The sequence below is a fragment of the Symphalangus syndactylus genome, chromosome 16 (assembly GCF_028878055.3).
Source record: "Symphalangus syndactylus isolate Jambi chromosome 16, NHGRI_mSymSyn1-v2.1_pri, whole genome shotgun sequence".
Taxonomy (NCBI): domain Eukaryota; kingdom Metazoa; phylum Chordata; class Mammalia; order Primates; family Hylobatidae; genus Symphalangus; species Symphalangus syndactylus.
The window spans coordinates 72,375,144-72,390,341 of NC_072438.2; the positions used below are offsets into that span (position 1 = coordinate 72,375,144).

The 15,198-nt window shown below is 45.6% G+C and overlaps 1 protein-coding gene across 7 annotated transcripts in view; it reads right to left on the bottom strand.

Moving 5' to 3' along the window:
- The window catches only part of PDZD2 (PDZ domain containing 2), a 483,697-nt gene that overhangs the window by 170,232 nt on the left and 298,267 nt on the right, over positions 1–15,198 (bottom strand). The window contains exon 1 of one of the 7 annotated variants that reach the window (XM_055245680.2): positions 7,143–7,855. The exons of 4 other annotated variants lie outside the window; for them this stretch is intronic. The gene's annotated coding sequence lies outside the window, so the exon portion shown is untranslated. Of the gene's footprint in view, positions 1–1,871; positions 1,969–6,155; positions 6,634–7,142; positions 7,856–15,198 lie in introns of those variants that run through there. 2 more of the 7 variants (XM_055245681.2, XM_055245683.2) reach the window with 2 other exon arrangements.

Below are 15,198 nucleotides of genomic sequence, written 5' to 3' on the forward strand. Positions count from 1 at the left end.
ATGCGCCTTCTTCATCTGGGTGGGTCCTACCATACAAATGTGGATTTAATACAAACTACTGATGCTGAGTTCTGAACGGTTCCCCCAGCTCTGCCAGAGTGCCTAGGGCAGGCTTCTGTCTCCTGGATCATAAGCACCTTTTCAGGGTAGTTTTCTTGCCAAGAATAAGCAACACTTCCCACAGCCGTGTCAACTGTGGTTCTCAAAATAAGATCCATTTTCAGGAAAAACCAAAATCGATTTTGTCTCTGATTTTTTTTTTTCTTTGAGACACAGTCTTGCTCTGTCGCCCAGGCTGGAGTGCAGTGGCACAATCTCGACTCACTGCAACCACCGCCTCCCACGTTCAAGAGATTCTCCTGCCTCCGCCTGAGGAGTAGCTGGGATTACAGGCACGTGCCACCACTACGCCCAGCTGATTTTTGTATTTTTGGTAGAGATGAGATTTCACCGTGTTGGCCAGGCTGGTATCGAACTCCTGACCTCAGGTGATCCACCCGCCTTGGGCTCCCAAAGTGCTGGGATTACAGGTGTGAGTCACCGTGCCCAGCCTTGTCTCTGAATTTCAAAACTACACATCCAAAGCATCTTAGACTGTTCTGCAGGCTATTTTCCCCTCACATCAACCCAAGTGCCATGAAAGCAAAATGGAACTGAGCACATCAACCTTGGGGAGTTCATCTCACACTGGTTTGAACTCTCACCGAAAAGTTGTTACGACACCATGAGGCATTTCTCTAACAAAAACAAACCATGTGAGTGTGTTTGGACCACATGTTTACAAAAGAGAAGGCAGACCTACAAACTGAGACACAGTCTTACATAAAGAGTTTTGTTTGGCCGGGTGCAGTGGCTCACGCCTATAATCTCAGTACATTGGGAAGCTGAAGCGGGAGGATTACTTGAGCCCAGGTGGTTCGAGGTTACAGTGAGCTAGGATCGAACCACTGCATGCCAGTTTGGGCAAGAGAGTGAAACTTTGTATCTTTAAAAAAAGTTTTGCTCAAAAAGAGCCATGTCTCCAGGTCCATGTGAGTGCCATGAAATAGTTACATTTCTCCCTCCCTGACACACACACGCACACACACACACACACACACACACATGCTCATACACACACAAAGGATAGCACTCACACTTAGCTTCTCTTTATCTAGGTTTGGTCACCTGAAAAATACATCTCTAAACCTTGCAGTCTGAACATCCTATGACTAGTCAGTTGCATTATCATCTTGACCTAGTTCTCCACCTATCCTGGTTCCAGGGCTAATCACATAAGATACAGCCATAAAAAAGAAAATAGGTTGAAAGCAGAGGAAACCTCACAGATTTCAGAGTGAATCTGTGGATAACAAGAGTCTATCATAGTAAATCACATCAGAACAAAAACGATTTTAAAAATCAGTGCTATATCACTCACTGTGATGTGGCCTAGAATAGTGACTAATTTGCAAGGTTTGAGATCCTGGCTTCAAGACTGCTTAGGTTTTAGAGTGACCCAGAAGTTGTTTCTGGAGTAGATGAAGAACCCACAGAATTAAAAAACAAAACACATACTAAAACTGATAGAAGATTCTATCTCCATTTTGAAATCCCAGTGGCAACAAATGTAATGAATGAAGCCACCAGAGGGTATAGCGAAGACTGATGTTTCTTCTACTGAAATGGCTGAATCTGTTCACTTTTAAGATGAGAAGTTAAATTTCTATTACCCTAACAAACTAGCTACAAATGTCTAATTAGACACAGGCATAAAGGCATCTAATGTCTCAGCAGTATAAAAACAGCAGGATTTTCATCACACAAAGTTTGGATGGGCCAGTGGGACTCCAATAACATCCTCAAACACCAAGTTGTCCCCAAGTACGTACATTTCACAGCTTCAGCATTTCATTCTAACATTCCTTGACTCAACTTGAGGGATAAACTGAAGTCAAGCAAGTTCTAGCCTGTAAAATAGATTGTGCAAAGGACTTAGCTTTACAAATCCAAACTGCATCCTTTATTTTTGCCACCTTCTTTCCTGCAGCACTTAGATGTAATTTTCTGTTTCCCCTCCAGGTCTTTATTGCTCCCTTGCCAAAACTGTCTTGCATCTGTTACAATAAAATACCTGTGATGTTTTCCAAAGCCAGCAGCTTACTGCCAAAAGTCAAGCCTCTATCCCATGGGCAGTCGTCTGGGAACTGAAGTCAAAGTGTTGCAAACTCATGGAGAAGGTGGAATTTGGCAAGTCAAAGATGGGGCTCCTTGGAAAGCAGATCCTCCTCTTGCTGGTGGAAGTAGCCAGCAAGAGAAAATATGAACACTTTTGCCAAAGGGGCAGAAATGTTGGTGCAAAAGGCACGAGCGAAAGATTGCTATTCCATTAAGAGCACCATGATGAATTTTGGGATTCATGCCATTCAAATGAAGACCAGCTCTGCTACCCTTGGATCTCCTGCCACTCACCTCATGGCTTGTGGTCTTCCATTTTTGTTATGATTTATGTAGAAATCTAAATTGTTCACTACAGAACCACTATTTTTGGGGGGGGGGGCATGGGGATGGGAAGGAAGAGTTTGTAAGAATTTTAAGTTTTTGTTAAAAGGGCAAGCCTTGGAAAAACACAATACATAAACACAAGAACATTTATCTGCCCTTCACTGGGAGTTATCTGCACTGATGTTCTGCCCCCGCGGTCTCAGGTGTCTCACTGAAATAGAGACTTTTTACCAAACGGATTCTCAAGGGCCACTTCGTGCCTTCCTCAGATCCACCTTACTCGGCCAATTTCCAACTTGGTTTCCATCTTCTAATTTGGGAAGTGTTGAAATGAGAAAGGCAAAGAGATGGTCTGGGTGTATGTGGCTTTAGGCGACCTGACGACCTCCAAACCTCAAAATTACCAAAAATACAGACTATCAGGTGATCCTTCTCTTCTACCAATGAGTCACTTTTGGTCCCTTTAAGGACCAAGTTCCTCTGCTGCATGTAAAATATAGTTCGGTTGATTCTACAGGAAGAGATCCTGAAAGAAAGGGAAGGCAGATCTAGAGTCCCAAGTCAACAACTGTCATGGCCTGACTCGTGGTGCAGGGACCTTGTGGTGCAGGGCTGACGATGTGCCCTGCTGAGGCCATCTGTGGAGTCACAGTGTGGCTATACAGTGGGGCACCCCTGCGCTTAACAAAGGCAATCTGGGCAGATGGGACCACAAGGGACAGCAAAGACAGCAGAAGAAGTCACAATGGGGTATGCTCTGCTACAAGGAACCGTTGCCATGTCCATGGAGGGAGAATGTTGCTATCTTGTCCCCCCGTCACCAAGGAAAGGCAGGGCTCCAGTCAGTATCTCCACGGCATGAGGGACCTTGTGCTCCACCCCCAGTGCCCACCGCAGGTAATGTAAAGAACTCATGTTTGAAAGTGAGAGACAATATCACCTACAAAAGCTCTTAAGAGGGGCACGGCTTGTATGTAAACACAAAGCCACAGAAAGGGATCCCCTGCTGGTCACTGAGCCACGAAATTATCGATTCCCTTTTATAGACACGGTCACAAGTTTTCCTGAATTCAGAATCATAACTTCTATTTTGCCTGGCTGTTCCTTTCCTCTAGGTTTACACGCTTTGTGCATATATGCAGACGTCTGGCTTGGTCTTTGATTCTATTCACCATCAGGAAAAAAATGATAAATAGATGTCCGATTCCAGCCTTGTTTCCATAGCCAAAGGGAGATGACAGATGCTTCAGCTTTGGGCTGGACACTCAGCCCTCACAACACTGTATAGATGAGTTGGCTTGTTAAGGGCTGCTCATGGCTTGCACGCCAAAGTGATTAGACTTCAGTGGTTTCTGTCTCTTTAGGAACCAGCTTGGTTGCATGCCTCAGAAGCGAAAAGGTCCCACGTGCTACCATGTGGTACCAGGTAGTTTTAGCATTCTGACACACACTGCCTACCCATGCAGAGGAAGAGGTTACTCACCCTCCAGCCCGAGCCTTCTGGGAACCCAAAGTCAACCCTTCACCCCATAGCCCGCCTCACTGCATCTGGCCACACAGCACCACTCCCTCTTGGGCAAGCCTAATACATTCTCTCACGTGCTGATTCCTAACTGCCCCTTGGCCTGGGGAGTCCAGACCTCAGTCTGGTTGGTTTCCAGTTGAGTTTCACCAGTTACGCAAATCAGGTTTCTGACTGTGTCTGAAATTCCAGTGCATACAGGAACAGCAGGTTGCTTAATCTCTAAATTCAGAGCCAACCCCTTTTCTAAATACGAAAGTGCTGCCCAGCTCCCATGGTAGATTAAACGACCCAGCCCTTCCAGCTCTGACAACCTGGCTCATCAAGTGTACAGGCGCCATCTTGTTTTCCAGGCCCCACCTCCTGCGGGGCACCGTACTTTTCATATTTTCATCCTTTCTCACTTGTTTTGTCAAACTGGGCCCCACCCCCATTCCTCTCTACTGACAACATCCAATTTCCAAATATACGAGGAGAGATGGTTGAAATGTCCTGGTAGTAAACAACAATCTCCTGTGAGATGCTTTCCTGTGTTTCTGCAATGGACAAAAAGCTACTTACACAAGACGGCTCCATATCGAGGCCTGAAGTTTCGACACAAGTTAAACATGAACAAGGTCACCAGATTTTCGTCTTCCTTTATTAGAAGGAAGGACGTTAACAATGAAATACTGTGCTGGGTAGAGGAGCACTGCATGTTCAGGGGTAAGGTTGGAGGGCCTACAGTAAGCTTTCTTAGAGGGCAATAAAGAAACATTGTTCTAAATACGAGAAAACATGGTATTCAGCTGTCTTTTTTAATAATTACAAAAAACATCTTTTTTTTCAAAGTGGCAACACCCAAACGCTCTCAGATTGTGGAAGTCTAGCCAGCATTCAGTACGCAAAAGAGTAAGAAGTGAATGACTTGTGTGAATTAGCAGAGTTTTGGTCCCCACTGGGTTCTTCCAGTAGGGTGCACAGTCAGTACATGGCTGAACTCATAGGTGTCTTCTCCAGCGGGTTCATAAACCAGGAAAGAGGGTGAAAAACCAACCACAGGCACATAGTTCATCTAATATTTCTTTACTATTGTTGGGATCCTGCAGAAAAGCTTCAACTTCCTAACTCCTTTATCTACCTATTTGGAGGCGATAGCACCAATACAGCAGACTAAGAAACTAAAATCAGTTTCCCAAACAAGAGCCCGTTCAAATTGCTGAGGGCTTAATTTGCTGCATCAACCCACTGATCACACTATTCACCAATGATATTAAAAAATCAACAGGTCAAGGTGGGGTGCTGGGAGCAGTGGCTCACGCCCGTAATCCTAGCACTTTGGGAGGCCGAGGTGGGCGGATCACTCGAGGTCAAAAGTTTGACACCAACTTGGCCAACATGGTGAAACTCTGTCTCTAAGGGAGGGGGGAAAAAATCAACAGACCAACCAGCAAACCAGCAAATATTTTTTTCTAAAGATCAGATAGGCTTTGTGGGTCACTGTCGCTGTCCTATATTATTGTTTCTTCAACTCTTTAAAACATAAAACACATTCTTAGCTCCCAGGCCATAAATAAACAGGCTAGGGCAGTCTGGATTTGCCTAAGGGCCATAGCTTGCCGAACACCGAACACCGCTTCCAGCAGGAACCCTGGGGAGGAACCTGTCCCCAACTCAGCTTCTAAGTCACTGCAGATAGCACCTGGGACAGATCAGTCTGAAGGATGGGAGACAAAGGGGACACACACAACAGGTGAACAGTAGGCAAGAAAGGGCAAGAGTTGGGGTGGCGATGGTAGGAACATGGGGTGAAAAAGTTTCCTAGAAGACCACTGGAGGTGCTGTTCCTCCTCCCACAGAAGGCTAGCTGTGTAATGCTGAGAAATCACATGGAAAGAGACTAGCAATGATGTGTAGGCTTGCTTGACTAAACACAGCCAGCCCCCAGCCCTCCAGGACTAAAATGCAAAGCCACAAAACGTGGCCACCACGGCATGAGGATGACCACAGCATGAGGATGCCAGCCAGGCAGTAAGCAGCAACCCAAACAGCTCCCACTTTTGCCTTTTCAGACACACTCCTGTGGCTACGGGGCATTCTCCAAACCTCAGCGCAAAGAGTTCCAGGATTCAGGCTGGGCTATTCTACCGAAACAAAGTTCTCCACCTACCTCTGACGTTCTTCTCAGGCTGACCACACGCACCATTTCTATCCAACCTACTCCATGTTAGCCCAATCCCCCCAACACTCTGGCCACTTCATTAGTGGGGGCAAACGTCAGATCATCCAGGAGAAGCAAGGCCTAGAAATGATTCAGAACCCGGGGCTGGAGATGATCTTTATTCTGTTCTACTTCTCTTATCAGAAGCCCCAAACCTTGACAACGGAAGGAACACCCTGAGACTCGGCTACAATCATGGGAATCAAAAATCAGTTTTAAAATTATCCTTGCATGTGGCTGCCACCCATGGTCCTCCCCATTTATTTTCTACTTCTGAGTGTGAAACGTCACTGTGACAGTTTCCAACCCTCTGCACTCCCCCCACTCCATGACAAATATTCAGGATTCACACTTCACTTTCACACTGCTTTCCAATCCCTTGACTTAGAAGCCAAGCAGAGGCAGCCTGCCTTAATGGAGAAAACATTAGTGCATTCGGCTTCACTCTGGATCCCAGTCAATTTCTGGATATTTCACAGCTGTTATACATCCACCTCCTTTCTTACAAAAGCCAGCAAAAATTAGTGAGCACCTCATTGCCTCTGAAATATGAAAATATAGCCACAGTCAAGCCTGAACATCAGTTTCTGGTTGACTCCCTTCAAAGTATTTGTTCTAAAACAGAGTGTCTGCAGTTCATTTATCATCTGCCAATTTTTAAATGAGTTTAAATTAAAAAAGCTTCAATGCTGCATGCTTTCTTTTTTTTTTTTTTTAAAGCAACTCTCAGAATAAAACTGTCATTTGGTCATCAAACTAGTAACTGAGAAAACTCTTGCTTGGGCAGATAGCAGCACAATTCAAGCTGAGTCTTTTATGTTATCATTACCTGCTCATCTCTCATATAATTAAAAAATAATGAACCCTTGGAAGACCTGTAAGTTGTGTTCAGAGAGAAAATGTGATTCTCTTCACCGCTCAGGTCTCCCGTCCTACCTGCTTTATGAGCTGGTCAGGTGAGCGTGCTCTGCTGTGCTTCAGCAGCCTCTGGAATGGGACAGACTCCAAAGTTGGTTGTGCTTCATTTCCCTTCTCCATTCAGGTCTTTAAAGTCCTGGGTTATTAACTATCAACAAAAATACAAGCTGCGCCATGGGTGCCCCAACTTCCTGCCAGCTCCCCATGCTCTGAGGAGCAGATTCTCTTTCTCTCTCCTCCCAGCTTTACCTCCTGAGCTCCAGAGCCCCACCCACCCACAGCACTCAGATCATTTTTCATTTATGAGTGCATCCAGCCACACTGTGTTTGTAAGAGAACGAGCCAATCCTTGCCCTGCCAGTGTATTGGAACCAGGCTGCTATAAACGGTTCTAATTTTCCAGGAGTATGGGGGGAAATCATATCCCAGCAGACGTCATGCATGGCTTCCTCCTGCAGGTATCTGCAGATCAGCACTTCCATCACCAAAGGACGCACACCTGGCCACGGACCACAGCTGCTTCATTCTACAGACTGCCAGGGAGGTGGACTGAAGATTTCAGGCAGGAGAAAACCAAAATATTATCAAAATGTGTACTTCACATAACTAAAAATGTGAAGCTAGGATGATCAGTGAAGAAACTTTCCACTCAGTGACATAATATCTCACAATAAATATAATCTGTCTTGCACTTATTAAAGGGCCAGATTTTTTTTAAATTGCATTCAAATGCAAACAAAAATCAAGGGATTAAATTATTTTATAAAGAAGTCTGTTGGGAAATAAAAGCCATTTGTCTTGATGACACCAAATTTACAACTTTTCTACTCCGACTAAGCTTCCAACTTCCATTGTAGACAAGTACTAGCAAAATCAGAAATTATCAGTCAGCCCTGGAGTTGCTGAGAACATCCTCAACTTTTAAACACAATATGATTTTTCTAAGGTTTTATCAGGAAATAGAATGTTAAAAAATAGGGTTCCCTAAACCAACACACACATATAGTGGTTTCTATTATGTGTAAAATTTGCCTTGTTTTACAGCTGAAGCAAAAGGGGTCTTTCATGATCCAACAGCCAGAGACAAAGATTCCAAAACCCTTCGGTGGAGGTATAAAAATGTACATGTGCAACTTAAATGGGAATGACATTTTATTATTCCAATACTCACAAGGTCCTTTGTTAGCTATACTTGTAAGGAACAAAATAGAAGCAAACATCCTCTGTTTACTTCTTGCAGCCATTCTATTTTCTTTCTTTCTTTTTTTTTTTTTTTTTTTTTGAGACAGGGTCTGGCTCTGTTGCCCAGGCGGGAGTGCAGTGGAGTAATCTCGGCCCACTGCAACCTCCATCTTCTGGGTTCAAGAGATTCTCCTGCCTCAACCTCCTGGAGTAGCTGGGATTACAGGCGGCCGCCACCATGCCTGGCTGTATTTTTAGTAGAGATGGGGTTTCACCATGTTGGTCAAGCTGGTCTCGAACTCTTGGTCTCAAGTGATCTGCCCACCTCGGCCCCCCGAAGTGCTGGGATTACAGGTGTAAGCCACCACCCCTGGCCAGATTTTTGGTGTTTTTTAGTATATTCACTTATTTTAGAGTTTTATCCAGTATAAATTTTTCCCCTAGGAGCCTTGTATTGACATAACCTAGTTCCAGGCACAGAAATTTTTGAAATTGCTTCTAAATTTTCCATGTATTAAAAAACTGATGGTCTAGTATCTGGACTTCAGTCTTTTTTTTTTAATTAGATGGTTAAAATCTCTCCTAAAAAGAAAATGCTATACATTTTCACATGTGCTCCAAATGGGTTCTGGTTATCCCAATACCCTCAACACGGTCTTGAAAACAAAAACAGGATCTGCCTTTTACTGATGAGATAAAGAACACACAAAGTCACTGGTATATATGATGTTTCCCTGGTGGGGCAGATAAAGAACTAATGGGAGGATTAGTTCCTAGTCTCCAAACACCAGCAGGGAGCCCCAGGCAAGTCCACATTTTTTATGTGCACTTGAGGCCTGAAAGTTGATCGTGTAGGTAACTTCCTGGAACTCACCTTCCTAGTTCAGGGAAGCGTGGACTCCTGCTCACAGTTCAAGCTAAGGAGAAGGAAGTCTGCTCTTTAGTTTTTTTTCTTTTAAAAGAAGTGAGGGGAAAAGATTAAAATTGCCTTGGCCTGTGACCAAACTGCAGTCCTAACAAGAGGTAAAATTTGCCTATAAAATATTCTTGACAGTATTAGTTGGTGACATCTGCCAAAAATCTATGGTAAAACCAGTTATCCCGCCTTTCTTTGTCCCATTCTCTCAACAAAGGGTGGATAATATATAACATATAGTTTTGCTTTAAGGGGGATTACTGCTACATTTACTCACAAAATGAGCCACATAGCATGTGCCAGAATTCAGCAAGTACACAAGCCACCTAACCGCCCCAAGGTTCTGGGAAGCTGAATCACATTATCCATGACAGGCATCTGGGGCTCTGCCTTCTTTGTGCCCACCTTGGTTCCTTGGTCACTGGGCTTAGGAGACCACTGTGCACTCACTGTCCATCACCTGGGAGGGACCCTGAAGATCAGTGAGTTCTGCTTTCTTATTGCATTCGTGTCGTAACAGAGGCCCACAGGAACATGAGGAAGCTTTGCAACATCACAGGGCACATTAGTGGAAGTACTGAGGTTAGAACGTAAATCTTGATTCAAACTCTGGGATGGTGCCAAGTGGACAAGGTGTGGATCTTTGTAGGCAGGGGCTCAGTAATGGCTCTCCAGCTGGTCACAAAGCCCAGCCTACGGACACACCTAAGATTCTCCCAGAAGCTAAAACAGAAAGGTAACAAAGAGGGCAATCCAAGAAACCCCCAGCAGAAGTCAATCATACAGCAACAGCCAAGGGACATCCCAGGTATAAACCCAAGAACCGAAAGCAGACACACGAACAGATATTCACACCCTCGATACTTGTAGCAGCACTGTTCACACAATAACCAAAAGGTGGAAGCAATCTAAGCATCCACTGATGGATGAATGGATACAGAAAATGTGATACATATGTACAATGGAATACTATTCAGCCGTAAAAAGGAAGGAAATTCTGACACATGCTACTACTTGGATGAGTTTTGAAAAAACACTATGCTGGTTGGGCACGGTGGCTCATGCCTGTAATCCTAGCACTTTGGAAGACCGAGGTGGGTGGATCACTTGAGGTCAGGAGTTCGAGACCAGCCTGGCCAACATGGTGAAACCCCGTCTCTACTAAAAATATAAAGATTAGTGAGGCGTGGTGGCACACACCTGTAATCCCAGCTACTCGGGAGGATGAGGCATGAGAATCACTTGAACCCTGGAGGCAGAGGTTGCAGTGAGCCGAGACTGCACCATAGCACTCCAGCCTGGGCAACAAGAGCGAAACTCTGTCTTAAAAAAAAAAGACACTATGCTAAGTGACATAAGCCAGTTATAAAAGGGCAAACCCTATATGATTTTAATCATATGAGGCACTCAGAATAGTAAAATTCACAGAGACAGAAAGTAGAATGGTGGTTGCCAGGGGCTGGGGAGAGGAGGAATGGGAAGTTACTGCTTAATGGATCCAGAGTTTCAGTTTTGCAAGAGGAAAAGCCTTCTGGAGATGGATAGTGGTGATGGTTACACAACAGTGTGAATGTACTTAATGCCACAAAACTATACATTTAAATTTATTAAAATGAGAACTTTTATATTAAGCATGTGAAGTCAATGGAGCCTGGATTTTCTTTCTTTCTTTCTTCCTTTCTTTTTTTTTTTTGAGGCAGAGTCTTGCTCTGTCGCGCAGGCTGGAGTGCAGTGGTGCAATCTTGGCTCACTGCAGCCTCCGCCTCCTGGGTTCCAGCCATTCTCCTGCCTCAGCCTCCCGGGTAGCTGGGATTACAGGCATGCACCACCATGCCCAGCTAATTTTTGTATTTTTAGTAGAGACGGGGTTTCACCATGTTGGCCAGGCTGGTCTCGAACTCCTGACCTCAGGTGATCTGTCTGCCTCGGCCTCCTAAAGTGCTAGGATTACAGGCATGAGCCATTGTACCCGGTTGGGTTTTCTTTACATTTTCTCATTGGCCAGTTCTATGGCTATCATGCTTCATATGCTTGATGTCACAAAATGAAAAGACCATAAAATGCAATTCATAAACGGTCTTGAAAACAACAAGAAGCACTAACATTTCCTTCTCCCCTTTTCCCATCCCCCAGTCAAAAATCACACACAGAAAGTTATGAAAGCAAACAAGGTTTGTTTTCCTGCCCCTTGATGGGAGATGATAACGTCAGCGCTGATGGGGAACACCCTGCCGATTGTGCAAGCGGGGAGGACCTTGGCCTGCAAATTTGGGAAAGCAGCTCCCTTCCAACTTCTGCCATTAATGGAGAGGGTTCAGAATCACACCCGAGACAGCTCTGTGTGCCTGTGGCCCACCCCTCCCCTCCCATCCAGCCCTCCTGGAGTTCACACACCCTTAACTCACACAATGCCGGCAGCATGCACTGACACCATCATGCTCTGGGGCCTTCATCGTATACAGATCTGTTTCTTAGCTGTCAAATCTGTCCCATGAGCCATAAGCCTCAGTGGACAGAGCTGCCTCCAGCTCTTTGGCCCTCTCTTTTCAGTCTCATTCCTCCTGCCAGGCCAGGGTGGGCCTTGGAGGGGCACCAGCTTCTTCCTTTGTTCCTCCCTCCTGTCACCTGGATTATCCCCTCTACTTCCATAGCTACAGCAACCAAGTAGGAGCCACCAGCTCCTCAATCTCCATCTCTCTTCTGAGCTCAGACCCTCACCTCCTACCCAGCTGCAGCTGGGTGTCCTGCAGCCACCTCAAACTCAGCCTGCCCTAAAAAACCCACTATGCGGCCAGGCACAGTGGCTCACGCCTGTAATCCCAGTACTTTGGGAGGCCAAGGCAGGTGGATCACTTGATGTCAGGAGTTCGAAACCAGTCTGGCCAACATGGTGAAACCCCGTCTCTACTAAAAATACAAAAATTAGCCAGGCATAGTGGTATACGCCTGTCATCCCAGCTACTCAGGAGGCTGAAGCAGGTGGATCACTTGATGTCAGGAGTTCGAAACCAGCCTGGCCAACATGGTGAAACCCCGTCTCTACTAAAAATACAAAAATTAGCCGGGCGTGGTGGTACATGCCTGTAATCCCAGCTACTCAGGAGCTGAGACAGGAGAATTGCTTGAACCCAGGAGGCAGAGGTTGCAGTGAGCTGAGATCGCGCCACTATACCCCAGCCTGGGCAAAAGAGTGAGACCCTGTCTCAAACAAACAATCCCGTTATGCCCTCCCTCAGACAGGTTCCTCCTCCTGTATCTCCTCTTCCAACTCATGCCAATTCCCTGTCACTGAAGCACAACTGAGTCGCCCTTGGCTCCTCTCTCCCCTCCACCCTTGCTGGTAGGTCCATCAACTCCACTTCTTCAGCCTCTCACTCCTGACCTCAAGTGATCCACTAGCCTTGGCCTCCCAAAGTACTGCGATTACAGGCCTGAGCCACCACGTCTGGCCACATAGTGGGTTTTTTAGGGCATGCCAAGTTTGAGGTCCCCTTCTGCTGTATTGAGTCACACCTTAGGGCCTTGACTCTAGACTACTCTCACCTCCTCAGTTGTCTACCCCTCCAGTATATCCTGCACACAGAGGTATCCAGTGGCAAATACGTAACATCTGCTTGAAACACTCAAATAATTTCTCATTGTCCAAAGGATAACGCCGAAACACCTTGATGCGTATTTGAGACCATTCTTCATCTATGCCTGTGTTATTCAGGCTTTTGTGTCACTATAAGGAAATACCTGGCCGGGAGCGGTGGCTCACGCCTGTAATCCCAGCACTTTGGGAGGCCAAGGCGGGCGGATCACGAGGTCAGGAGATCGAGACCATCCTGGCTAACATGAGGAAACCCCATGAAACTCTACTAAAAATACAAAAAAATTAGCCGGGCGTGGTGTAGTCCCAGCTACTTGAGAGACTGAGGCAGGAGAATGGCATGAACCCGGGAGGTGGAGCTTGCAGTGAGCGGCGATCACTGCACTCCAGCCTGAGCAACAGAGCGAGACTCCGTCTCAAAAAAAAAAAAAAAAAAAAAAAAAAAAAAAAAAAGAAATACCTGAGACTGGGTAATGTACAAAGAAAAGAGGTTTAATTGGCACACTGTTCTGCAGGCTGTACAGGAAGCGTGGTACCCGCACCTGCCTGGCTTCTGGGGAGGCCTCAGGTTGCTTTTACTCATGGCAGAAGGCAAAAAGGGAGCGGAAGCAGGCACTTCACACGGCGCGAGAAGAGCTAGAGGGCAGAGGTCGCAGACCTTTGCACAACCTGATCTCGCATTAACTGAGGAAGAACTCACTTATCACCAAGGGGTTGGTGCTCAGCCATTCATGGGGGATCCTCCCCCATGATCCAGTCACCTCCTACCAGGCCCCAGCCCCCAACGGTGGAAATCACATTTCAACAGGAGACTTGGAGGGGACAAACATGCAAACTATATCAATGCCCGCATCATGAAACCCACAGAGAGTCATGCTAGCCACTTTTTTTTTTTTTTTTGAGACGGAGTTTCGCTCTTGTTGCCCAGGCTATAGTGCAGTGGCGAGATCTCGGCTTACCGCAACCTCCCAGCGATTCTCCTGCCTCAGCCTCCCGAGTAGCTGGGATTACAGATTTAGCACTGTCTGCAGATATTTTAAGCTGTCACAACTAGGATGGGTGGGGCATTGCTGCTGGCATCTAGTGGCAGAGGCCAGACATGCAGCTAAACATTTGATGGTATGCAAGACAATCCTCCCACAAAGAATGATCTGTAGCACACACCGTGACATAAGTTCTTAGAAGGTTATACTGCATTTATTATTACCGTGATTGCTTTCACTCTATGGGCTGCAAGCATAAATGCTGACAGGGTGCAGAAAATTAAATGAATCAGAGAAGCAGGTTAGGCAAAATCAACAGGAGACGCTGAGTCTGGAGCCAACATGCCCTTTCTAAAGCATTCAGATTCAAAACTCCACGACGCTGAGCTGAGCGATGCAGCAGGTGGATGGGTCACAGCTTCTATGAGGCTCCCAAGCAAGGGTGGGGGACAGTTTGCCTCTGGTACTCATTTCATTGCAAGTATGGATCAATATTCATTGAAAAGTTCCCTTTCACATCTCCTTTCAGAGCCCAGCATACTCCTAGTAAGTAAATGGAAAAATAGGGCAAAACTCTTAACTTAGATCCTTAATATTCCCTCTTACATCTCCCTTCAGAGTCCAGCATGATCCTAAGTTCTAGTAAGTAAATGGAAAAATAGGGCAAAACTCTCAACTCAGATCCTTAATACAGTTTCCCTGTGCTTCTGAATTTTCTTTTCAAGGGTTCTTTTCTTGGCCAGGCATGGTGACTCAGGCCTGTAATCTCAACACTTTGGGAAGTTGAGGTGGATGGATCATCTGGGGTCAGGAGTTCAAGACCAGCTTGGCCAACCCTATCTCTACTAAAAATACAAAATTTAGCCAGGTGTGGTGGCACATGCCTGTAATCCCAGCTACTCGGGAGGCTGAGGCAGGAGAACCCCTTGAACCTGGGAGGCGGAGGTTGCAGTGAGCCAAGATCGAGCCATCGCACTCCAGCCTGGATGACAGAGCAAGACTCTGACTCAAAAAAAAAAAAAAAAAAAAAAAAAGGTGTTTATTCTTTGTAATTTTTCTAATGACCTTAATCTAGTTTTTCTAAAAATACATTCTATATTTTGGGAAGATGCCCTATGAAAGGAGATGCTCTATGAAAGAATGCTCCTTAACTCTGTGGCCAAATGGGTTTGAGAAGTGTTTACCAGCACCTTGAGAGGCCAAGGCAGGTGGATCACCTGAGGTCAGCAGAAGTGTTTACTAGCTGTTCCTTTAACTGGTATGACCAAATCTTACTTTACCAAATGGTTCCCAGCCCCATCTTTTTATAGCGAAATATTTTAATATTTAGGGAAGCAGTGCTTTGAAGACTTTGTGAAATACTGAAGCACTCTCCTTGGCTGTTTGATTTGCACTCCCCTT